Below are 26047 nucleotides of genomic sequence, written 5' to 3'. Positions count from 1 at the left end.
ACCTCCATGTTGCAAATCTGACAGTTCTCAGTCCTCATCTTACCGGACCTATCAGTAGAATTGACCCAGTCAGTCACACTCCTCCCTAGTGTTATGAGTCGCCACACTTTCCCAGCTGCCTTCAGTTACCATGACCACTTATATCAGTCTTTCGTGCAAATATCTCTTCATTGCCCTGACTTCCAAACACTGGGTGACCCAGGGCAGTTCCTGCACTGTTTCTCTCTGCCTCCATTCACTCCCTAGCTAAGCTGATTCAGTTTCATGGCTTTAACTACACACATAAGCTGGTAACTACCAAATTTATATCTCCAGTATGAACCTCTCTCCTGAACTCCACATTTAAAGATCCAAATGCTGAATGTCTGATACGCACATCAGACCTAACATGTCCACAATTAGGTTCCTCTCCACTCTCATCCAGACTTTCTTCTTCCTTACTCTTCCTAATCTCTGTAAATGGTAACTCTATTCCTCCATCTTCTTAAGCCATACTCTTTAGCACCATTATCATTTCTTCTTTTTCTCATCTTCTACATATCTAGCTGTCAGAAAATACTCTCAGCTCTACCTTAGATATATCCAGAAGAGGACTGCTTCTCACTACCTCTTCCACTATCATACTGGTCCAAACCTTCATCATCTTTTTATTAAAATAGCCTTCTTACTGGTCTCCCTGCTTTTATACTTTCTCCCCTATAAACTGTTCTCCAAACAGCAGCCAGATAAATTATTTAAAACTCTTAACTCTGATCATGTTACTTTTCTGTTCTAATGACTCCAGCCAGTGCTTCTCTTTAGAGGTTTATCAACTTAATATGGGCCCCCATTACTTTTGACCTAACCTTTTACTGCTCCCCCTCACTCACTGCTTTAGCCATACCAGTATTCTTGTTCCAAGTTGGGGTTTTTCCGTTATTGTTGCTACAGAAAGCCATAAGGCTTGCTTCTTACCTCCTTCAGGTCTTTGCTAAATTGTCATCGCACCGAGGCCTTTCCTGACCAGCCTGTTTTGAATTGCCACTATTTCTCCTTGCCTTACCCTCTTAGTGCTCTTTGTCTCTTCAGTACTTTAGTTTTAAATCACCATCTGATATATATTTTGTTTGTTTGTCTTACCTTCCTTTGACAATGAACTCCACAAGGAAGGGAACTTTGTGTGTTTTGTTCAGAAAGAGGAAAGTGGAATAGGGGAAAAGGATTGTGTAGTAGGTACTGACTTTGCCTAACATGCCTTTCTCTTGTTGCCTCCTGACCACAAAGATGGGTACGTGACTCATATTGGGGCAGTCTTTGTATCTTGTCCTTCTGGTATTCTAGTCCTGGGATGGGCATGTGATCCAAGCCAGGCCAACTGGAGTTTTCCATGGGACTTCGATTTTTCTGACTGGAGGTGGCAATAAAGAAATAATTCTTATCTTGCTATGGGTCCTTTTAACTGTTAACAGACCATTAGACAAAAGAGAGATACAGCCGTACACTATAATATCTTTGGAACACTTACAAAAATTGCCCATATACTAGGTGATCAAAAAAATACAAAAAGAATATTAGAGCAGATGCAGGGGAGAATAAGAAAGTTTTAAGTGAATACTATATAAAGTTCTATATAAATAAACTTTGAAACTTTCAGTGTGTTGAAAGACACTAAAGGTTATTTTGACCTAGTTTGCCTGTCAGATTGATAAATTCTTCCTAATGTTCATGTAATAGTTACTTACATGCTACATGACTTCCACAGCTCAGAAAGATAAAATAGATATATTCAAGAGACTTATGTAACCCTCATTAAAACGTAATGGCCAGGGCGCCTGGGTGGCTTAGTCGTTAAGCGTCTGCCTTCGGCTCAGGTCATGATCCCAGGGTCCTGGGATCGAGTCCCACATCGGGCTCCCTGCTCTGTGGGAAGCCTGCTTCTCCCTCTCCCACTCCCCCGGCTTGTGTTCCTGCTCTCGCTATGTCTCTCTCTGTCAAATAAATAAATAAAATCTTTAAAAAAAAAAAAAAAAACATAATGGCCAATGCAAAAATTTTAAAATATTGTCAGTTATGAGAATAAATGTAAAAATCTGCAAATAAGATTTTAAAAAGAACTATCTACTCTGACCAAATGGGACTTACCCTAAGAGTACAGAAATGCTTCAACATTTGGGAATCTTATACATAAATACACTGTACAATAATTTTTTTAAAGGGTGAACTTAGGGGCGCCTGGGTGGCTCAGTCGTTAAGCGGCTGCCTTCGGCTCAGGTCATGATCCCAGGGTCCTGGGATCGAGCCCCGCATTGGGCTCCCTGCTCGGCGGGAAGCCTGCTTCTCCCTCTCCCACTCCCCCAGCTTGTGTTCCCTCTCTCGCTGTCTCTCTCTCTGTCAAATAAAATAAATTAAAAAAAAAAAAAGTGTGAACTTAGAGTCCTGTGGGACATTTAATAACATTTAACACCCATTTTTGGTCATCTTTTAGGGATAGTACTTATTGTGGATGTAAAACATTTGTTTTGAACCATTAACACATTTATTAATAGTAAAGCTCACAAAAAATTTCCATCAAAATCAAGAGTAGTGACATGATGTCTGCTAACATGGTAGTATAAGTTCTAGCCAGGCAGTGAGACAGAAAAGTAACAAGTAAAGTTATTAGAAGATGAGATAACACTAAAATCTTTTTTTTTTTTTTTTAAGATTTTATTTATTTGAGAGAGAGAGCACGCACAAGGGAGCACGAGCAGGGGAAGAGGAAGAGAGAAAGGGAAAAGTAGACCCTTCGCTGAGCAGAGAATCTGACGTGGGGCTTGATCCCAGGACCCTGAGATCATGACCCAAGCCCAAGGCAGACACTTAACTGACTGAGCCACCAAGGCGCCCCACACTAAAATCTTATAGGCAATATGATGGATAGAGCTGTACAGTTCTGAAAATCAATTATAAAACCCTCAGAATTAATGCAATTCCATAAGTAGTTAGAGAAATGATGAATATATGTTTAGTGGCAATAATTGGAGGCTTAAGATAATAGGTTCATTTCTTATGGCTAGCGAGAAACTAACATACTAAGAATAACTCAAATAAGAAATGTGTATTTTCAGAATTTCCTACAGTAAGTATGTATAGCACTGTTATGAGAAAATAAATAATATCTTAAGAATATGTTTTCAGTACTTAGATGTAAGAAAATTCTAGTGCTAGAGCTCAAGCTCAGCTGAGTTTTGTCAATTGTAGGCTTTCCCAGATAATTCAATACGGAAGTTTGAATGCTTGATTTTAGAACTTTTGTTAGATTAAACATGATTAAAAAGCAGCTAAAATCTCAATCATCTGTATATTTTGAAGTATTGCTCAGAGAAAAACTAGGTTTGAAATTTCTTCTAAGAATTTTCATTTTCTTTTTCTGTGCTTGTTTGATTAGAAGTTCTTTGGTAAAAAAAGAATAGATCTTGGGATGTCTGGGTGGCTCAGTTGGTTGAGCATCTGCCTTTGGCTCAGGTCATGATCCCAGGGTCCTGGGATCGAGTCCCACATCGGGCTCCTTGCTCAGTGGGGAGCCTACTTCTCCCTCTGCCTGCTCTGCCTGCCGTTCCCCCCGCTTGTGCTCTCTCTCTGACAAATGAATAAATAAAATCTTTTAAAAAAAATGAAGAGATCTTGATACTTTTAGTAAATGGCTCCTAATGCCATTTTGTTACTGAGGACTTGGAGTGTTCTATCATAATTTAGTTCCAAAAACTCTTTTTAAGAGCTATAAATTAAGGAGCAGACAGCATGGTGGAGAGTACAGGTTTTAGAATTAGGGTAGCCTGGCTTGAATTCTAACTGTGATGCCAATAAGTATGTGATTGTGAGCAAATTAATGAACCTTTCTTAACCACAGTTTGTCTTTTATAAGACTGAAATAATAATAGCTCTGAGGATTATAAGGATTAATAGAGGTGATAGACCTCGTCATTAGCAATATTCAGTAACAATCTAATTCTGTATTGCTTAGTATTATGAGATACTAGTAATAAATTATTTTACAATGTACTTTATACAGAAGACCATCTCTTATTTGTTATATATCCCTAATTCTGAAAAACTATATATTTTTATGGATGAGAAAATGACTAAGAGACATGGGCTGCCCTGTAATGTGATCCCAAACAAGTCACTTTTTGCATTTTTTGAGCTTTCAGGTAATCTCTACATCTTAATGATGTAGAGAGGATGAAATGAGATAATGCAGACTTTTCAGTATTTACTTGTAAATATAAAGCACTAATGTAAATGTAAGGAGATCATACTGAGGGGACTTCCATGACTTCTAGCCATGGTGTAGTAACAGGAACTGGGTTCATTCTACTGCCTTAAACAACCAAAAAACAAAATAAAACCCCAAAAAGCCCATAAAATCTTTAAAACAGGTTTTCATACATTAGGCAACCAGCGGCATAAGACTGAACCCTGAGAGAAGGGAAACAAATGATGTGCCCAAGGCCACAGTGTAAGAAGGGGAACCCAGACACAGCTCAGTGGTCACCCTGAATTGAGGTGATAGAGTTGGGAATTCAAGGAGGCAGGTGCAGCTAGAATTTGTAGGACAGCATTCTAGAGAAGAGGGAGTTGCTCAAAGAGAACACTTTAGAGGTCATCAGAGCGTTCCCCTGGAGTCTTCAGCTGAGTGCCAATTAGTGCACACATATAAGAGAACTACTCAAGGCTGGGAAAAGAACCACTGGGAAGGAAAATGTAGATCACAGGTCAGGGAAGAATGTGTCCCACCAGACTAGAAAAACATTTTAATATAAGTGGCATAAAATGGAGTACTTGGAAGAGTATTGCCTCAGTAGTGAGGGAAAATTAATACTAGACTAAAGGTTGCTCTGATCCTTTCTAAAAAAAAAAAAAAAAAAATTCCTAAAAGTAAGCCATTAGAGAGTGATCATAAACTTTTTTGGTAAAGGGTAAGATAGGAAATATTTTAGGCTTTACAGGGCATATGATCTCTGTTGCAGCTACTAAGCTCTGCCACTATAATGATAAAGCAGCCTTAGACAATATGTAAATGAATGAGGATGGCCAAATTCTAGTAAAACTTCATTTACAGAAATAGGCTGTGGGCCAGATTTGGCCTGTGGGCCACAAATTGCAGACTCTTGGTTTAAAGGTCAAATTGTTTCTAGTAGTTTAACTTCAGCCCAGAACAAAGCTCAAGGATATTTAAAGAACTGTAAAATATCCAGCACGTGACAAGGTAAAGTATGCAATATCTAGCATTCAATCAAAATTTACCAGATCTCCCAAGAAACAGGAAAATTCAATGGTGAAGAGAAAAATCAATCAATACAAGTAGACTCAGAGATGATAGATTTAATAAAGATAAATTTAATAAACAGATTTTTAAATATTTAGTAAACATCTTTACTAAGCAAAGATATTAAAACAGTTTTTTTATACATATGCTCAAGATTGTGCTCAAGAAAGCAATAAGTTTAAGGAGAGACATGAAAGCTATAAAAAAAAAAATCCAAGTTGAACTTCTAGAGGCAACATAAACATCTGAAATGGAATATCCACTGGATAAGATTAACAGCAGACTAGACATTGCAGAAGGACTTTGTGAGTTGGGAATATAGCAATAGGAATTATACAAAATAAGACATACACATACAGTGAAAAACCAAACAGCTCATCAGTGAGCTATGGGGCAACTTCAAAACAGCCAAATATATGTATAATTGGAGTCTCCAAAGGAGGAAGGTAACAGAATAAATATTTAAAGAAATAATGGCTGAAAGTTTGCTAAATTTGATGGAAACAGTACGTTCACATATCTTAGAGGCTTAATGAATACCAGCAAGTACCAAAAAAAATGAAGAACATTACACCAACGTATATCACAATCAAATAGTTTAAAACCAGTAATAAAGATTTTAAAGCAGAGAACAAGGACACTGTAAGTTTAGAGGAACAAAGAATGACAGTAGACTTTTCACCAAAAGCAATGCAATCCAGAAGACAGTGGAGCAACTTCTTTAAAATAAAGAAAAAAACAGTCAACCTAGAAATCTATAGCTAAAAAAATATCTTTCAAAAAAGATAGTAAAATACTTTTTTAGACATACAAAAGCTGAAAGAATTCACCACTATTATACCCACACAATAAGAAGTGTTAAAAGAAGCCATTAGGAAGAAGGATAATAATACTAGATCAAAATAAAGAACACCAGAAATAGTAACCTCCTGAGTAAATGTATAAATTTGTTTTTATTTAAATATTTTTTTAAAAAGGTGATTGTTTTAATCAAATATAGCAACAATGTAGTTGGGGTTTATAACATGTAAAATATATGACAACAGTTGCACAAAGGTCAGTATGGGAAAATTTGAAATGTATAGGTTTTTTTTTTTTTTAAGATTTTATTCTTTAGAGAGAGCATGTGAGAGAGTACGAGTGTGGGCAGGGGCAGAGGGAGAGGGAGAAACAGACTCCTCACTGAGCAAGGAGCTTGATGCGGGGATCAATCCCAGGACCCTGGGATTATGACCTGAGCCCAAGGCAGATGCTTAACTGACTGAGCCACCCAGGTGCCCTTAAGGTTTTTATACTATATGTGAAGAGGTGTAATATCCCTTGAAGGTACATTGTGTTAAGAATACATTGAAAAACCCTAAATCAACCACCAAGACCTCAAAAGAAAGAGTTATAAGCCAAAGGAGATAAAATTAAATCAGAAAAAAATAGTCCAAAAGAAGACAGGAAAAAAAAAGAAAAGGGAAATGAACAACAGATGGGTAGCAAGATGTACATTTCAACCTAACTGTATCAATAATCATACTAAATATAAATGGTGTAAGCACTCTAGTTAAAAGGCAATGAAGGTCAGCTTAAATTTTTTTTTTTTTAAAGAAGAAAATGAATTAACTATATGCTGCCTGCAAAAAATGGACCTCATCTATCTAAAGACAGATTATAGGGTAAGGGATGGAAAGCAGTATGTATTTAGTACTAATTTTTTTTTAGCTTGGAGTGGCTAACTTCTAGCTAGAAATTAGAGCAAAAAATATTGCCAGGTATAAAGATGGTTCTTTCATAATGATAAAGTGGTAAACTCATCAAGGACCCATCATGGCCTGTTTAACCAAAGGAAAAAGAAGGCATAAATTAACAACATCAGGAATGAAAGAAGACTCATAACTATTGATCTCATGGATATTACAAGGCAAATAAGGGAATACTACAGTCAGTCTCTGCTCACAAATTTGATAACAGATAAAATGGAACAATGTCTAGAAAGATACATACAAACTACCAAAACTGTCTCAAGGAGAAATAGATTACACAAATTGCCCTATATCTATTAAATCAAGTTAATAGTAAAAACACAAACAAACAACAACCACAACTTTCCAGAAAAGAAAAACCACCAGGCCCAAATGGTTGTGCCGGTGAATTTTACCAAATAATCCATTTGACAAAAAAAAAAAAAAAAATGAAAAGGGAAATTGGAAAGTATTGTCAACTGACTGAAGATAAAAACATATTTCCAAATAACTAGGATGCAACTATAGCAGGGCTTAGAGGGAAATTTATAGCACTATGTGCCTATACTGGAAAAGAGCAACAGTCTCAAAATAATGGCTCTAGGTAAGGGATTGTCAAAATCATCTTCAAATATCTGAGCGTCTTTTATTAAAAAACATGCTTATTTCATGTTGGAGAAGATAATACAGATGGTTATGAAAAGGCAACTCTTAGCCCTTCATAGGAAAGAAATAACCATCAGACTTCCCCTGCCATGGGCTGAGTTTCTTTAGTGAGGCATGTTCCCTTAGATATTCTTTAGTTTTTTTTAAAAAGTAATCTCTATATCCAAGGTCAGGCTTTAATTCACGATCCTGAGATCAAGAGTCACATGCTCTACCAACCGAGCCAGCCACGCACTCCTCCCTTAGATACTCTTAAGGGTTTTTCCCAACTTTTAACTTCTGAGATAAACGGTAGTGAAGGAAAAAATATATACTTTTTTTAGGGTTAATAGGCTACAGATTAACATGCACTTTTAAACTGATGTATTATATAGTAAGTAATACAATGTAAGAATGAGCAATAATTTAAAAAATCACAGAACTGTAGAATTAGAAGGATCTGTAAGTGATGTTCAAACAACAGTGGCCTCAACTCTCTGCCTCTTCTAATATCAAAGCTTTGGGTAAAAATGTTTTTTTGTTTTTTTTTTTTTAGGGGACATCCATTTAAGTTTGCAAATAACAAAACAGTGCATGAGAAGTAAGCCACTGGAAGACATATTCAGGGTTCAGAGAAAATTACATCAAGCTCAGGGACAGTCACTAACATTATAGATGTGATTTTGTACTAGGTAAAAGGTTGGGTTTATGTCACCTTCTCTCCAAAGCCTTTTCTGGCTTTCCCAGACTTAGTGGCCTCTGTCTTCCCACAGTCTTCTGTACACTGTGTACTGGAGCATCTACATACTACCAACTATTGATAGGGTGTCATGGAAAATGAGACCAGGAGAAGAAAAGTTTGCCATTTACCACTGGCCGTCTTTGTGCTAAAAAAGTTCATCTGTTTTCTTCTAGTGAGTAGCATGAGGGTCAAATGAAATAACATACGTAGTCTTTGAAAACTTTAACGCACTAGCTCCATGCAACAAAATATTCCTATTATATATTTTTCCTTTTCATGTGGCAACTGCGAATTTCTGCCTAGCAGACATATATTCCTGCTTCAAGTAGGTAATGGCAAGAAGCAAAGCTGATAGCACGGAAAAACCACATGGCTGCTTTATAACAAGGGGCGCCTGGGCGGCTCAGTTGGTTAAGCGACTGCCTTCGGCTCAGGTCATGATTTCAGGGTCCTGGGATCGAGCCCCACATGGGGCTCCCTGCTCGGCGGGAAGCCTGCTTCTCTCTTTCCCACTCCCCCTGCTTGTGTTCCCTCTCTCGCTGTCTCTCTCTCTGTCAAATAAATAAATAAAATCTTTAAAATATATATATATATATATATAAAACAACCAGGGATTTTCCCTCAGTCAGCTTTTTAAAAAAGACAATTCAATTAGTGTTTCTATTTTGTGTAGTAGCTTATCTTTTATGACAGTGATCTGGATTTATTAGTTGGCCACCTTAAAATATTAGACTTGAGTGGTAAATTTTTAGTGTTCAAGAGAACCATGTCATCCAGAGGCTGAAAGTTACATTTGATGTCTTTTTATTGAAAAGGAAACCTGTTTTTCCCTTTTAACAAGTTTTACATTGGTTTGATTTTCAATACCAATGATAATAGCTACCACGATTAAGCATTTATTATATGCTAACACTGCTTTAGGTGCTTTATGCAAGTTATCTAATTTGATCCTTCCCAAACCTTGCCAGAGAAGATACTATTCCTCCTTTACAGATGAGGAAACTGAGAGTCTGAAAATATTAATAGCTTAATTTACAAAATTACTAAAAGATGACACTAAAATTTCAATATGGATCTGACACCAGACTCCATACTCAAGCACTGCGTCCTTGGATGAGAGGTATAGTGCATTGGGCTTAGGAGTAGATTGAGTGTTTAATAGAGTTAAGGTGAGGGACATTCAGTGAATAATTATATGCACACAGGGTAGTTAGGTACTGCACAGGATTGAAAAACAGAATACTAAAGTTGTGGCTCTGCTACTTACAAGTTCTGAGACTTTGGCAAATCAGTTTATTACCCTTCTTAAGCCTGTTTTCTTTCAAAAATAGAAACTAGTAAAACTACCTGTCCCAGGTGGTTGTGGTGAAGATCAAATTGAAGTTTCTAAGGGCCTTAAATCGTTCTGAAAGGGGCACCTGGGTGGCTCAGTTGGTTAAGCATCTGCCTTCGGCTCAGGTCATGATTTCAGAGTCGTGGGATCAAGCCCCACAGAGGACTCCCTGCTCAGAGGGGAGCCTGCTTCTCCCTCTCCCTCTGCTCCTCCCCCTGCTTGTGCACACTCTCTCTGACAAAATCTTTTTTAAAAAAACCCACAAAAAATAAATAAATGCTTTTGAAGGGGTATATAAATGAATTGATAAGTATATGTCGTCATTTGCCATAGCCTTTCCTTAAGTAGTAAATTTTCTCAGTGCTTTTAAAAAATGATTTGATTTATAGAAACTTCGTGAGTTTCCAGAGCCCCTCTATTGAATTAGAGTGATCTATCAGGTAAGAAGTTCTATTCCTAAGACTAGTGTTCTTCGATGAGATACTTTGTTTTTGAGGAATGGTTATTTCACAATACCTTGTAAAGGAATTCTTGACAGATATTTCTGTCTCCATTTTGGAAGAGTAGAAACACAGAGAGGCCCAAAGTGGATCGGTGCCAGAGTCAGCTTTGAGGTTCCTAATATAACTGTCACACTGCGTCTACTAGGAAGCTACCTTTCCCGTGCCATGTAGACTTCTGTATTTTCTAAGCTCATTTCTGTCCCGACTTGAGAGTAAGTGCAAGTCTTCTTGAGGGCTGTTTGGTTCTGTGTACAAAATGACATCTTTAGCAGTCAAATGAATAATCAGTGAATGGATCCCCCAGGTTATACTGAAGCTCATAAGATGGGCACGTGGGATGGTTGTGTTCTGTGTCAAGGAATGAGTTCTCCATGCCTTTCATTCCAATATTGTTTATTTTCTTTTTGGTTTAGGAATTTTCAAATTTAACCCATCCACTCCCATGTTTCCTCAGGATTAGTGACAGAAGTGGAATGGAGGACAATAAAATAAATGCATTTTGTTACAGGCTTTCTTGAAGGTTGCATCAAAGAAGCAGCTCAGAATTTGGAGGAGACTTGAGAAACCTTTTGGTCAAATCAGTTCAGTGTAGGTAACCAGTCGGGAGAATCCATCTTCTTTCCTAGCCCCTCATGCTCCCCCTCCCCCTGGCTAACCCTCCTCACCCCACAAAGCTGCGCACAGCTCATTCACACACAGACTATCATTTAGAGGTCTGGGTCGCCAGTGTGGGTGCTCACCTGGTTCACACCAAAAGCTAACCGTTCTATCTCCGTTCACGTTTTTGTTCCGCAAACAGAATCTACGCAAACTGGCTCTCTTTTGGTTGTGTGGCCTTCCCTGGAAATCAGGCCTTGAAGGAAGCCCTAGCGATTACAGCCGTAAATTCATCCTCCGGTGGTAGTGTGTGGGGTGTGAACTGAGAAGCGCTGCCCGCATCGCCATGCTCCTATCATCATTAGAACGATTAGGTTGAGAATAAAGTGTCCCGAGCTTTTGGGTACGGTGACACTAAAGAAATTGCAGATTAAGTGAGACCATTGCTCACGGAATTGCAGGACAGAACAAGAAAGGGAGAGTGAGCCGGCGAAGTTTATTTATGGAATGTCAGGGGGCCATGGAGGCCCAGCAGGCCCTAGAAGTGGAGGGCTTCCCTGGGTGCTTGTTTTTTCCCTCTGACCTTGGATGAACTAGCGAGCAGTATATTATGCCGGCCGATTGTGCTGGTTTGTCATGGTTAGCATTCTGGACTGTCCCTGGAATGTAGGAAACGGATGAATTTGAATTGAACCATGAGGTGGTCTGCCGGGCCCTCTCCTTGTCTCAAGGAAACCTGTCGCTGTTTGTCTGGGCCTGGCCTGATGGAAGCAGTGGAGGGAAAGAGAGGTGGGCCTTTGATCTCTTTGTTGCAGCTGCTCCCTGGGAACTCGCTGAAATCAATGCCCTGTTTTCCTGAAGGAATGAATGGCTCTGCCTAACTAGCTTTGTGAAGCTGTGGGGGAATTCGCTGCCTCTGTTTATTGACAGCTGAAAAGGAGCACATGGGGTGGAATGGACCTTCTTGTGAAAACCAGGCACAGGGAAAATTAGACCTCAATTTAACACAGAGGAATTTGGAAATTCACCCCAAAGGAGACGGTGGTTTCTCATGCTTACATTAGAATTACTCAAGTTTGGGGCTAGTGTGTAATGAACAATGGGGGTTCTGTCACAACTGTGTTATAAGTAGGAATATGGTATGCATAATAAATGATGCTAAGTAGAAGTTGATTCAACACCCTCCTTCTATTTTAAACACAAAAGGAGAGAAAGACAAATATTAACCATGATATAATCAAGTGATTCTTTTTATTTTTGCATTAAGAAGAAAAAAAAATTGATACTTAAAATGAGCATTATTAATGTACTGTTACTAAATGTCAAGAATGTCATTCATTTATGTTTCAAAACATCTTTGAACTTTGTATCTAAATTTCACTCATGCGAACTATTCCTGCCATTCTGAATAGTGTGTGTTGTATGGGAATATTATAATACGGTTATTTTTAAAAACTTCTCTTCTTAGGACATTGTAACTGAAAGGCTATGCCAAGCATAAATGAAACTGGCTGATAGAACATTTTATCCCTTGCCATTAACACAGTTCATAAATCCTAAAATTACTACCTTACTTTTGAGAACACGGTACAGAAAAAGTCTTGAGTTTATCACAAGGAAACATCACCATACCTTCTTTTACATCTCCCCTCACTTGCTTGATTTCCCAGGAAGAATTTATAGCTTCTTCCTTTGGCCCCAAGCCCTTTGTGCACACCTCTATTATAGCACTTAACACACTGCCCTGTAGCTCTTTGTTTAGGTGTATTCTTTTAGCTGGAAGTAAAGCAGCTGTGGCGGATTCATTTTTATATCTCCAAGCCCGGCAAAGCTCTTGGCTCAGTGAATGCGAGCTGCCTGAATGGGGATTGATAGCTCCCTGTACATTACTTTGAATGTAATTACTTATCCAGGCTTCAACTGCAAATACTACATTTTAGGAAAACCTGATTGATCTATTGTTACCTGACTGGTGCTATAGCTTTTAAAAATCTATTCTTTATGGAGAATCATTAAACAATTTTTTGATTTGGCAAGTTTGTTGAGCAGTCCATCAGCCTCTGAACAGGAAGCATAAAAAAGTAGATGGCATTGTCCTTTTTAAATCTAAATTCTGTTCTCCAATATTCTTTCCTAAAATTAAATCTCAACAGTGTTTAGATATTTCCAGTTCGACGAAAAAGCTTTTAATTTAGAGTTTTGTAGACTTTCACTTGACCAGATTTACTGATTGAGATGGATAAAGCTTCCATTTTACATCATTTAATTCTAGGATGTAATGTTAAATAATGCAAAACAAAACACCCTTTGACAATTTCTTTAACCAGATTTACCACTACTGTATGTTATGAGCCCCTTATCAAAGGAAGTAAACACCTTCACTTGTCAGTGAAAAGTGTAAGGGAAATTTTTAGTCTAAAAGACTAACTACTGTGATTTCAAAGGACCCTAGAACAAGCCCAATTCTGGGCTATTCTCAAGTTAAAACCTATTTCTTTTTAAGCCACAGCTTTAAGTGGGAAATAGTTGTCAACATTCTTTGGGAAACAACATCTTAAAATTGTAATGGAAAATTTTAGTAAAGGGGGGGATAAGTAAGCACAGAAATACAGTAACTGGCTAATATTTTACTCTCCATGATATTTTTGTTTTTACCACCAAGATTATTTTTAAAGAAATCTATTTGGTCGCCTGTTTTTGATTAAAGGTAAGGGTGAAGTTTAAAATACAGGTTTGCAAATGTGTGAGTTTTGGTAGGACTCTTGTAGAGGAATGGGGTGTTTGTATGGGTCATACAAATGTAGTAGATTCAGCAGTTTGCAATTCTGGTGAGATTTCAGATTTCTTATGAAATAGGAAAATTACCGTGACCTTGATCATCGATAGACTCTCGCCCCCATAAGTACTAACTTTTAGATAAGAACGCAGTAAGCATAGCATTTAGGTTTTATAACTTGGTTGCTCTACTCTCCGTTTCTGGAAGTAATTTCATGTGACATCATACCAAAGTAGGGAGGGGTGGAGGGTGGAAGGAAGTGTAGGAAATCAAACCACGCTTTTTCATTTTAGCAGTGAGGCATATCTTTGTCTACATTGATAGAAAGAACTACATACAGGCCAAGGAAGTAACTTCAGTTAAAAACCGTGTTATTGCTATGTCTGTTGAATCAGATAACTCCAGCTCCATGATCGTCCATAAAAGAGCCTTTTCTCAGGACCAAAGACTGCTATAATATCCAAGAAGAATCAGGTCAAATGCTTTAAGAGTTGAACCTTCAAAATAGGTTTAGGGATCAACATATATGAGGTGTTTGTATTTGTGTGTGTGTTTATCTCCATCAGCAAACTTCCTTGTAGAAAGACACCAGATACTTCCCTCTCAGATGGCTTCCCGTTCATCCACACTGACCAAATAAAGCAGCCCTACTACCGGCTTATCTAGTCATTGAAAAGGAAACATCCTCCTTATTCATTAGATTGAATTACAGGAAAGTCTGTTCTGAAATATAGATTTATAATTACCTTCACTGGGTGTGCTTACTGTCAACAAGTTCTGCCTCTCAGGCTACTTTTCTCACAGTAGCCTTGTCTTTGGGGGGAAAAAAACCGCAGTGAAGCAAAGGAGTTTTGTTGGTTTGGTTTGGTTTGGTTTTTTCGTGGGTTTTTTTTCCCCCCCTTGGAGTTTTTGGGTTTTGTTTGCCTGTTTGTTTGGGGCCTTTTAATGATCTTTTCTTGCTCCTTAGAAGCCCCCCACCTCCCCTCCACTTCACCCTCAACCCTGTTCAGGGATTCGTTTCCTTTTCCCAAAGGATAGTGTTCGTGTTTGACACTTTTTAAAAGGTTCTGATGATCCACCTAATTTCTGCCTGAAGCTCTGAGGTATTTGTACTTGAATTGGGATCTCTGGAAAATAACTGCAAGTACGTGGGGGCTCCTTGCTTCCCAGGCATGCGCGTGAAGCCCTTTACTCAAATTAATTCATTTAATCCTCAAAAGGCTCTTGTGCTGTAGGTACAATTATTGTCTTCCTGTTACAGGTGGGGAAGCCGAGGCCGAGAGAGACCAAACAAATTGTGAGAGGTTTCTAAGTGGCTCCAGGGCGCACCTGGATTTGAATCTGGGCCTTCTGACACCATGTCCCATGCCCTTCACCACATCATTGCACAGCCTCTCCCCAAGGAAGGCTGCCGTCAGACCTTGAAGGCGGGTTTCTGGAATGTAGGGATATGGCACTAGGGCATGTTGATGAGGAGAACTTTTTGATCTTGGCATTCCTGAACTCATATTCTGTATATCAGTGTCTACTTAGGGAGCGTGGATGTGGTTTTTCTTTTTTTTTTTTTTAACCTTTTGATTCTCCTTCTACCCCCCCCCCCCCCACTCTAGGATTGCTCTCACGTCTGATGTGGCCTCTGTCTCACGTCACATCTAACACTCCTCTGTACCTCAGACTGACAAAAGTAAGTATGTCTCTGCTAAGCCAGCGGACTTCTGCCCCATCTGCTCTCCCGTGCTCAGTCGTGAGTCTGTATTCTTGTTCTTTCCTCTGGTACGGCACACACCAAAGCCCTCCACCTTTCCCACAGTAGAGGGGGTTATGTTCCAGAAAATGCTCGCTCTCAGAGAATTTGCACTTGAGGAACTTCAGGCTTTGAAGGAAAAATAGGGTTGAGGGATACAAAAGCCTATTTTTCACTCTTTAGAAAAAATCAAGAGAATATGCGAAGAACTGTCATTGATATTTATATCCATTTAGAAATAAGGGATATTATACAACTGATTTTTATTTATCATAACTTGCTTACTGGAAATTTGTGGTCTCCCTCTCTTACATTTTAAAAAGATGTTTTAAAATGATCTTAAAAACAGATAAATAAATACTAAGGGAAAATTTGGGGGTTTTATCCTGCATTTAGAATCATAGTGAGTCTGTTGTATATGTTACAATTCAGTTTCTAAATCATGCTCTTAAAACCATAATATGAGGTGATTCTCAATTTGTATCTGTTCTGTCCAAATTTCCTAAAGTTATGAAATGGGGAAATAAGTGGGCCTCTAAATCCAGTGTTTATCTGAGAGAACTTATGGTTGGCAGGATCCTCAATATTTATCAGAAGTTTTTATTTCTGATCATTTTCCACCATACATATGGAGATTATAATTTGTTTTAACCACCTATTTCAAAATAGCAACCTCTAATTCCAGCCTTATATTTCATATCCAACGTTTTGGTGTTTTTTTTTTTTTTTCCTTCCCCTGTAACATGTATTAGTTCTCTGTTTAAGACGCCCCTGCCTTCCTCACCTAACGCTATCCTCCCCCTGTTTTGGAGCTTCAGTGCTTACAGTGTTGCTTAACCACAGTTCTTAGCCTCTCTCCACACTTTTTTTTTTTTGCAAAATGTCCTTGACTGTAATATGCCATATTTTTTTTTATTCCAGTGTTCTGTGTAAGTTTTCTTATATTACATCTTACACTTGGATTTTTTTTTTTTTCCTAAGCCTCTCATTAGATAAGTCACTTCCCAATTTATTTTGCTCTGGGGGCTGACTTCTGGAAGGTTATTCACAGCTGCCCGAGGTGGAAAGCCGGAGTGAAGAGGATATTAGATATAAGGGGGTGTGTGTTTAAATTTCTGTTCTCCAAGTGATTCTAACTGAAACTAGTCCACTTCCCCAACAACACATTCAAAAGAAAAATTTAGCAAAATCCAAAAATGCCACAATCACTTCTGTATGTCATTTAGGTCACTTTATGATACCTGTAAGACCAGTTCATGCCAGGCACCACTGTAATTGTTTTCTCAAGTTAAACATGATATGGCCATGTGAAGCACAGCAATAGTATTACACTGTTTAAGAAGTTAGGAATCTTTCAAATACATGACATACAAAACTTTTGAAGCATGCAGGAAATAATAGAAATTTCTTTCACAAGCACATATTAATATGCAAATGAAATCGTGCCATGATGATCCAAATTAAAGATTATGGAAGTGAATCAATCATGTATGCTCTGTCACGTATATCATACTCTGAAACAGGTTATTAGTGTTTTCTAATTGGGAACTTACCCAGCCTGTAAAGTTGTTCTTGATACTTATTAACAGGCTACATCTACTTTGCATGTATACTTTAGACCCTGTAGCATTGTGCTTCTGTATGTACATCTGTAATGTATAATCTTGTAACAGCCCTGCAAAGATCTATGTCCCCGTAAAGGGAAGCCAGGGAACTTTCCTGAGATGGCATACCGGGCAAGAAGCAGAGCCAGTATTCAAACCCGGACCCGTCTGACTCCAAAGCCAGGGATCTTTCTGCTCTACCACACCATTTTTCCAGATTGTATCTAGACAAGTACTATCATTTGGTCGATGTTTTTTTGAACTAACTGTAGAAACACAAGCTAGTGTTAAGTAGAGTATGCTGCTGACACAGTAGAATAAGACAGAGTAAAACACGTTGTTTTATATACACTTCTGCCTAAGAAAAGTTTATCATTAAAATGTCTTTATTAAAAAAAAAAGTCTTTATTTTCTGACTCCCTGAACAAACAAAAGGCCAAAATGAAGGCAGTTTAGAGATGAAGGGAGTTGGCGGGGGGGGGGTGGTGTTCATAATATAGGATAGTATTGAATATTGTTAAAGTTAGTAAATTAAGCACATTTCTATACCAGCATGTTTAAAATAGCACTAGGAGCTATGCATGTTTATACTATAACGAAGTGTACTTTATTTGGGGAATCATTTAATTGATCCATTATGTGGCATTTACCAAGGTAATTTTTTCCTTTTTGTTTGAGCACAGGAATTAAAAGTGATTCATAAAACAGACACACACCCACACAATCAACATAAAATAAATTAGAACCACATTAAGATGATCATCATTTTATGTCGTTTCCCTAAAATGGTTCTCACTTGCCCTGTATCATCAACTCCGTAAGAGTGTTGTGAGTTCTGGTTCAGGGAAGATTTAGAACTCCCTGTGAACAGTTCATTTTATGGAGAAACTTCAGGGCGCAGTTATTGCATTTATTCTTTTTGTGCACATTTTTTGGGTGGTTTCTGGGGGTTTTTTTCCCCCCAAAGTTACTAAGATTATATTGATTTTAATGTATACGCTGGATTAGTCCGGGAGCATAATCTTTATGTCTGCTGTCTGAGGTCTCTTTCTGTAACATAAACCTGAGCGCATTGCTCTCCTGATGACAAACTTTCAGTGGTTCTGATGAGTCAGGACTCTTGGTTGCCACTGACAGAAACTCATGGGACTGCGGAAGAATCCCCAACAGCCAAGTGACAGGAGCGTATTTGCATGTTAGAAGAATCCCTCTGACAGAAGCACTGTGATTAGAATGAAGGGGAGCCACTCCAAAAAAAAAAAAACAAAAACAGAGACCGAGGAGCCAGAATGGACCTCAGTCTCCACTATGTAGAAATGTCCCTTGGCCCTGACCTCACTGATTAAAGCTCTTTACTCACCAGGCTGGGAGTAGGTTTAAGGGAAGCCACATGAAAATTGAATTTTGGCCAATAAAATGGGCTCGTCTTCCATCCTCCGGCACACCTCTCCACCCTTTTCCTAGCAAGTTTCTAGGCACCACAGATTGGAGAGTAGTCTCCTGCACATCGTTGCCCATGTTGGGTGATGAAGGTCAGGGACAGGCCATGGGAATGTTCACAAGCTGCTTGCTTCTCTCTTCTCTTCCAGGCCTCACCTATCTGGCGTGAGCAGGGAAGTAAGTGTCAACAGAGGCCAGATCCTTGTGAGACCAGAGTGGCCCCACACTGTGGTTGCTTTGCTTTCCCACACCTCTGCCTCCTTGCTCAGCACACCCTCGCTTCCATGTTTACCGTCTATGAGTTCTCTTCTCGAGTCCAGTTTCCTACGGAATCCTCATCTTCCCAACAACCACAGCCGGGAGAGCCTTAGCCCGCTCTGCCTCTGTGACAGGGCACTTGCTCCCCGGGGAAATCCTCCCCCACGCCCCAGTTCCACCATCCTCCTGGAGGTGCCCCACTTGCCGGGCAGACTGGGGGCCTGGGTGGCTGGAAAACGGGGTTCCCTGGTTGCTGATTCTCATCAGTCTGAAGTTCTTCTGGCCAGGGCCCGCTGTTCTGAAAATTCTGATCTCTGCAGGATGGCGGGTACAGCTGGGCTTGTCTGGAGACCTCTCTCGTTTTTGTCAGGGCTCTCGGAAGCCTCTCCCGAAGGCCTCCGACATTCAGCCACAGGACTGAAATGGAGTCTGCTTTGAGGATGTATGACTGGCCTCAAAGTCTGAACCCCTCTTCGATGTTTCATTTGGGGCCACAAGTACCTACCGTTACTGCAACATCTTTGAATGAACACATTTGTCACATGAAGGGCTTACATCCGCTCTCCTAGGGTAGGACTCCCCTCTGCCCTGAGCTGCTCAGTTTGCTGCACACACTCATTTCCATCGGATGCAAATGAGCCGTCCCTCTCCCTGTCCCAGCTTGCTGCCCTGTGAGGCCGGGCCAGGCTTGGGGAGCAGGGGTGTCCTGTGCCTGCGCCTGGCAGCACTGGCCTCCCTCTCTCCTCTTCCGGCTCGACGTCCTTACTTCCTTTGGTTTTTAAGCAATTCACAGTGTAAGATGAAGGCCTTAAAGACTACTTTCTCTGCCTCTCCCTTTCTAGGTATTTGCATAGGAATCAGAGGAGTTAATCTGGTGAGTAAACTCTCCACATCACGGGTTTCCTTCCTTCCTCCTCTATCTGCCCGGGGGCTGTGAGCACAGGACTGGCCCCCAGGTCACCAGTGTCTCTGCAGAGACCACGCTCCTCTCTGCGGCAGGGGGTCACTGTTTTTGAAGAACAGTCTGGCTCCAGTTGTAGCAGTTGAGGCTAGTCGGTAGCACAGATGCGTATGGCACATGAGGCTAAGGTTCTTGGCACCTTCCGGGGGCCCCCCCCCAAGTCTGAACCTCACCACACAACTTCAGGTAGGCAGGAAGTCTTCCTTTTTTATTCCCTGTAACTAATTCAGAGTCCAGCCCCCATTCAGCTAACCTACAGGGAAATTTCATTTCATCTCTGTCATTTTTAAGCGTCTCCCTTTCCCTCACAGGGTGTGTCCTGGAACCCAGAGATTTCCATGGCACCTGCTAGGTGAGGGACTGGCTCGGACCTTCTGTGTCGCGGCAGCGGGCTCTGCGGCTCTCTGCCTCAGGCCCACGAGCGGAGGCTGGGAACCTTGCCCTGGGTCGGGGTCTCCCTGAGCTCAGCGCACACCCTGTCCTCCCGAGGGCTCTGCCCACTACCCTGGGGAAGAGAGCTGTGTAGGGGCCACGGCGCGAGAGGCTCTTTCTCTCACCTTCGTGTGTGCCCTCTCCTGCCGTCTCGGGATCTGGGCAGAATCTCCTCATTGGGTTTGGAGGTTAACAAAGACAGCCTGCCTCTGTCGTCATCTGGGCTAAAACACAAGGAATGACAAAAGCCTGCCACCTGTTTTAAATGAGCTAGAAAGAAAAGCCGTTGGGAGGACAGACAAAGCAGAATTCCAGAGTCATCCTGCCCTGCTGATTTGGAGGCTGTAATGAAGGCAAAACATGGTCCACACAGTGGTAACTATGGAAATTAAGGAGACACATTTGAGAGACAGGAAGCTCACGGAATCTGTATAGCTTAGTGAGTGGGAAAAATCTAGGATGACTCCAGAGTTTCTGACTTGGGAGAGTCTGGGAAGTGACGCAGTCAAGAGACTGCCCTGTTGATAATGTGGACTCTCATACCACGTGCTCCGGAAGCCAGCCCCACTGTCTGCTGGTCACGTGCCCGTGGGCAAAGTAGTGCCACTTCTAAGCCTCAGTTTCCCCATCATAAAATGGGGCTAATAGCTCTTACTCATATGGTTGTTAAGGGCGTGTTAAGTGATTAAAATGGCCACGACCTGTGAGCATCCAGGAAATGTTAGCTCTTAGTACCTAGTGGTGCCAGTACCTAAAACTGGTAATGCTGGAGGGGCCCCTGCTTTAGAACAGGCGACCTTCAGGGCCGTGAGATCTCCAGGCTGAGAGGTGGTAGGTGGATTCATCTGGAACTTTAAAGTTCAGGATTGAAGACGGAGATTTGGGAGGCCTCTGACTTCGAGGAGGAGTTGAAACCCTGGGTTGTGAGTGGGGGTCCCCCAGCAATTGTGCATGAACGTAGAGGGCCAGGTGTCAGGCCCACACATCTATTCAAATTCTGAGGGATCCTTTGCAACTCGCTCCTCCGTGCCATCTTTAAACTGACTTTGTTGTTTTGAGATAAATATGAATGTCCCATTCAGGGTCTCTACTTCCGGAGGTATAATTTCATTGTTTACTCAGCGAAGTGAGAGTGGGTTGTCTGTTATCTCCCATATTGGGTGGGCTCCTTTCTATCTGGAATTACAGTCTTTAGAAACTAAAATTAAAAAAAAAAAAAAAAACCTATTTGAAAAGCTTTTCAAACACAAACCTTGCACATCTTCAATCTAGAGGAGTCTTTCACTGAAAACTAAGGCAGAAATCCCAGCGTTTGGGGCTTGCCCAATTCTTTCCCACTCAGATCATGAGAAATAAAAAAGTCAGTTTGAAGAATTGACTTAAGAAAATTCGGGAGTAGCCAGAAGTGAGTGAGCTGAAACTGGAGGGAAATCCCTTTGTTTAATTTGGGTTTCAGTGCATGCTCAGCAGGCAGCTAAACCAGTACATTCATAGAGAAAAGGGCACGTTCTTAAATGCGGCTCCCAGAAGCAAATGCCTAGAAAGACGTACTGTGCCAGCAAAAATGCATTCTAGAAACCGTATGCTCTAGATTCAGGAGATTTTACTGTTTGTAAAGTCATCAGTGAGTAAGCAGACATAAACAGATTATCCCCCCCCATATTTTCCCTTTTATTTAAAACAATTAACTCTAATCTGTTTACTGTGTGCCAATCCCCATTCCTAGAAAAATGTGACTTTTCATGCTACTCTGGAGCTCAGAAATATGTATATTTAGGAGTGTTTAATGTTATAGGGTCATTTTTACCATATACATATATGTATATGGTAAATATTATATATTTTATATATTTGAAAGATTAAAACCTTTTTCTCTGATTTTGAAGTCTGAATTTTGACCTGAAATGCAGTCTGCGAATAGCATCCTGTCAGATGTGTTTTTTTCCCGTCTCTTCTCTGCTTGATTACATTGTTGCACCCTGCACACGGTTTTCCCCAGGGCCACGCATGCTTCCAGGTTCTCTGCTGCATTGTTAACTATGTGAGCGTTACTGGTCGGAGATGGCAGGTGGGAGAGACAGAGGAACTTGGCCTCCTCCCTGCCAGACTTCTCCTCTTTCACTGGGGCTGCTTACATTGAACAGCTGAAGAATAAGCTCCTGTGTGAGCCCTCGGAGGCCAAGGAGTATTGTTGGATTCAGAAAGGAATCGCTTTCTTTTAGTGATAATTTGAATATTTTGACAATGAAACTAAGCTACTCCACTGCCTGGTTTGCGTACCTCATGTCATGTGCACCCTTGCTCATGAAGCAGGAGAGAGCTCCCGCCTCTCTGAATTCACAAATTGGTATTGTCCATTGGTGAGATGGGTAGGAGCAAAGGAAGAATCATCCAGAAGAATTTTACTCTCTTGGCTCAGTGTTTTTTAAAGTTCTTTTTTTAAAAAAAAAAAAACAACATACAGGCCTTTGGAGGCTACCCAATTAAAGCACCATGATAAATGCTGGGTATTTGGAGAAGAGAGAGGGGCCATGAGATGATTTGTGAGGTGTTTATACATGCAAAACAAACTCTCTTGATGATTCAGAGATCCTACTTACCTCCAGTTTTAACCTTCCAGGCTTTTTCCTGAATTGTGATGGGTTATTTTAAAAATCTAGTTATCTAAAAATGATCTTAATTTTTCCATTTTTAACTTAAAAGGATGTTCTCCTACAAAATAAATGGGCATAGCCTTTTTTGATCAAACTAAGAGAAGGACACAGGCAACCAAGTGAATAAATCACATAGGTGAGATCTGATTGGCTTTGTTTCATAATAGAGTTATCTTTGTGCTGGTTAAGAAAATCCTAAAAAGCTTTCCCCTGTGAGGACTGACTGGTTGGAATAGTCCTAAATTGGAAGAGGCCAAGTTTTATAATTAATTGGTGAGCAGAGATAGTGGTTTCTGCATGCTCACCAGGGATCAGTGATGCAAAGCTGGCTGCAGGCTGCGCTCTGGAAGGCTTGGTGAAAACCTAGACTGTCAGGGCCAGAGTGACATGATGTCAGTCTGTGCGGCTTTGCACTGTGGCCTAGGAATCTGTATTTTAAAAAGATTTCTCTGGCAATTCTAGTGCATAGCCAGCTTCGGTGACCACTGAACTGTGTGTTCAATTTAGAGACCTCAGCCTTTTCCCCCTGCACATCTGGTGAATCTATATGTTTATTTGAAGCTCTTGTTGAAAATGAATGCCTACTGGTTATTGCTGACTTTTCAATTCAGAATTTGTTTCAGGTTCTGTCATTGCATAGATTTGCATACCTGTTTTATGGTATTCTAATACTGTTGATTTAAAAAAATACCATTTCCTCTGCGTGCTATTTTGAATATTTTATGTAAACAGTTTCATGGTTCCCTCCTCCCCTCACTTGGCAGAAAGCAGGGGAAAACTTCAGGGTTTTTCTAATCCAGTTGCAAGTAGGACAAAAGATGTAATATAAATACTTAAAGATCTCCTTGTGCAAGATGACATTGGATTGAAAATCCTTTAAGTTACAGCATTATGAACTTTATCATACTTTTTAAATATATCAGATGATCTAAATGTTTAAGACTTTGGCCATCTGGTAGATTGGAGACATTTAAAAATTAACGGTGGTGTGGCTATTGAGGTGTCCTACCACAGGATCCTAAAGTTTAAAACTGGTCTGTCGTCTATGAAAATGCATGGAAAGGGCAGTCAGAAATCTGTAGACGTGATCAGGTGTGTGTATGTGCTCCTGAAGGGAAGCCCAAGCTGCAGCCTGGTTGGGGGGGGAGGCTTCCCTAGCTTCATTCACTGAAGATGTGCAAGATCTCTTCCTACAGGTTTGAATCCTCAGACAAGCTCCTGAGAGGACTCCACGACCATCCGGAAGCTGGTGTTTCCTGTCGCCGAGCAGGTATGCAAACAGTGGTGGCTTCTTCAAATTCTGTCTGTCTGGGCGTGTGTATTAACCATTGACTTGGAAGCACGTAGTACAATTAGTCAAGGATGTGCAGGAGCCTCCAGGTCCTTCACCAAGGTTCTGGTGGGGAAGAAATACATTCTCCCTTCCAACTGCCAAGTATCTGCGAGCAGCAGTCTTCTAACCTTTCCTTTCCGCCAAAGCACGCATGTGCTGTACAGCCCAGGGAATCAGACGCTGCCACTGGCAACCTGTCCTGTCCTCTCCGGCCCCCACCCACAGCCAGAGACACAGCGGCCGCTCTGTGGCATTCTCTGCAGACTTCCCTGTCAGATCAAACGTTCTCAAGCCGCCCCTGGCCTAACTGGTGCGCCCGAGCCGTGTCAGGGGCTTCCCCCTCTTTGAGGCACGTGCTCGCTGACCGGCCTGAGGAAGATGCTGGTCCCATACGGGTTGTCTCAGATTCCGAGGCTGTATTTGGAGATACTGTAGTAAAAGCCGAAGCCTGGAGCTGGTGTGCTGTGACTGGGAAAGATGGCAGGGTGTGGGTGGGAAGAGCCCTCAGCTCAGAGCACCCGGGTTTGGCCCCTGCTTGTCATCAGCTCATGACCAGTAATGCTGTCACTGGACGCGGACCCTTGCGGGCACCACTGTGCGCCGGGCACTCTGCTGCGAACGGAACAGCCCCTGCAGCGTCTCCTCAGTCAGGGCCTGTGGGCAGGGAGTGTCAGTCTCCGCACCTCAGTCTCCTCATCCGTCAGATGGGGATGAAGATGCCCTTCTCTCTAACGGGGCCTCAGAGGGCTTAATGAGTCTGACGGAAATAGACTGTCATTTTGCTAAATATTTGGGTGCCCTTTGAAATATAATCGGACTAAAAAATATTTTGACGTATGGGCCAAGACATTGAAATTCATCCCAACATGGCCAGTATATCTAGTCGGAACGGAGAAAGGCCCTCGCAGCTCCAGATAGGCAGGGGAGCGGGAATCTTGCCCTTGTGTCTTCTGTTTCCCATGTGATGGACGCTGGAAGGCTAGGCATGATAACCAGGAAGAGCCTGGAATGTGTCAGTGCCGGGTTGCTGGCGAGGCTGGTAGGGGGGTGGCTTCCACACCAGGCAGCGTGGGTCTCAGGAGCTGCGCTGGACAAGCCCAGGCAGGGTGGCCAGTCCAGCCAGGCGCCCGGCGAGCCGGAAAGGAGGCGCGGCTTGGGACATCGCCACAGGTTACTGGGAAGGAGCAGCAAGCATGCGGCAGGGGAAGTTGGGCTCATTGTAAGCAAGGTGCCTGGCCTCGGGGGGCGCCGGGAGCACAGCCCCGCACTGAGAAGCCGGGGATGGGCTGCAGGGGGGACCACACATGTGGATGGCCAGGACAGCTCCTTAGAGAGTTCACATTCCTCCCCATTGAGCTGGGTATGATTGTAATGGTTTGTTAAACAAACAAAGGACCTAAAGCTGTGAATGGGGGGAGAGAAAAGACTTAAGGTGAAAGGGAGAGGCAGCCCTGCTTGCCAGCGCCCCTCTCTTCTGAAGCTTTCACCCCCCGCCCCCGTTTCCCCCGACATTCCTTTCTCCCTTTCGGGGAAGCCAATGCAGGAACTGGGACAAGTTGCCTTGTCTCTCCAGTGCCCTTGCCTTTGAAAATGGAAACTGATGAAATGCATAGCATCTTAAAAAGAAAAAAAAAAAAAAAAACTGGGGTCATTTTCAAGGACTAGTGATAAATACCTTTATATTTCAATTTAAGTATTTCTGGATGAACCATTTGGTCAGCATCATTTGACTCTATTGGACGTGGCATGGAAAGGCAAAGAGAACATTCTCGCTCTGACATTTGGGTAGTCATTTATCTGATAGATAGGGCGTGTGCCCTCCGAGGTGGGCCGCCGTGCTTCCAGAAGCAGGGGACTGAGCGTTGGAACAGGCGCAGCGATTTTACCTTTTTCTCTTAAGTGTGTACACAGTTCAGAGTAAAGTGAGTTCTGGAAGCTCATTTGTTGAAAAAGCTTAGGGGGAAAAAAGAGTAAGTTGTCATTTACCAATTGCCAATTATATCCATGT

General features: G+C 41.4%; 1 protein-coding gene across 17 annotated transcripts in view; it reads left to right on the top strand.

The window, feature by feature from the left end:
- PLAGL1 (PLAG1 like zinc finger 1) overlaps positions 1-26047 on the top strand; it is a 110219-nt gene that overhangs the window by 64933 nt on the left and 19239 nt on the right. For 3 of the 17 annotated variants that reach the window (XM_081827435.1, XM_031040364.2, XM_081827437.1), the window contains exons 3-6: positions 15224-15297; positions 18551-18578; positions 19502-19533; positions 23903-23976. The gene's annotated coding sequence lies outside the window, so the exon portion shown is untranslated. The other 14 variants (XM_081827441.1, XM_006744480.3, XM_006744481.3 and 11 more) reach the window with 9 other exon arrangements.

The sequence above is a fragment of the Leptonychotes weddellii genome, chromosome 8 (assembly GCF_054177405.1).
Source record: "Leptonychotes weddellii isolate Sample4059 chromosome 8, ASM5417740v2, whole genome shotgun sequence".
NCBI classification, from domain to species: domain Eukaryota; kingdom Metazoa; phylum Chordata; class Mammalia; order Carnivora; family Phocidae; genus Leptonychotes; species Leptonychotes weddellii.
Note: the sequence above shows the minus strand (reverse complement) of the source record. Positions and strands in the feature narration are given on the sequence as shown.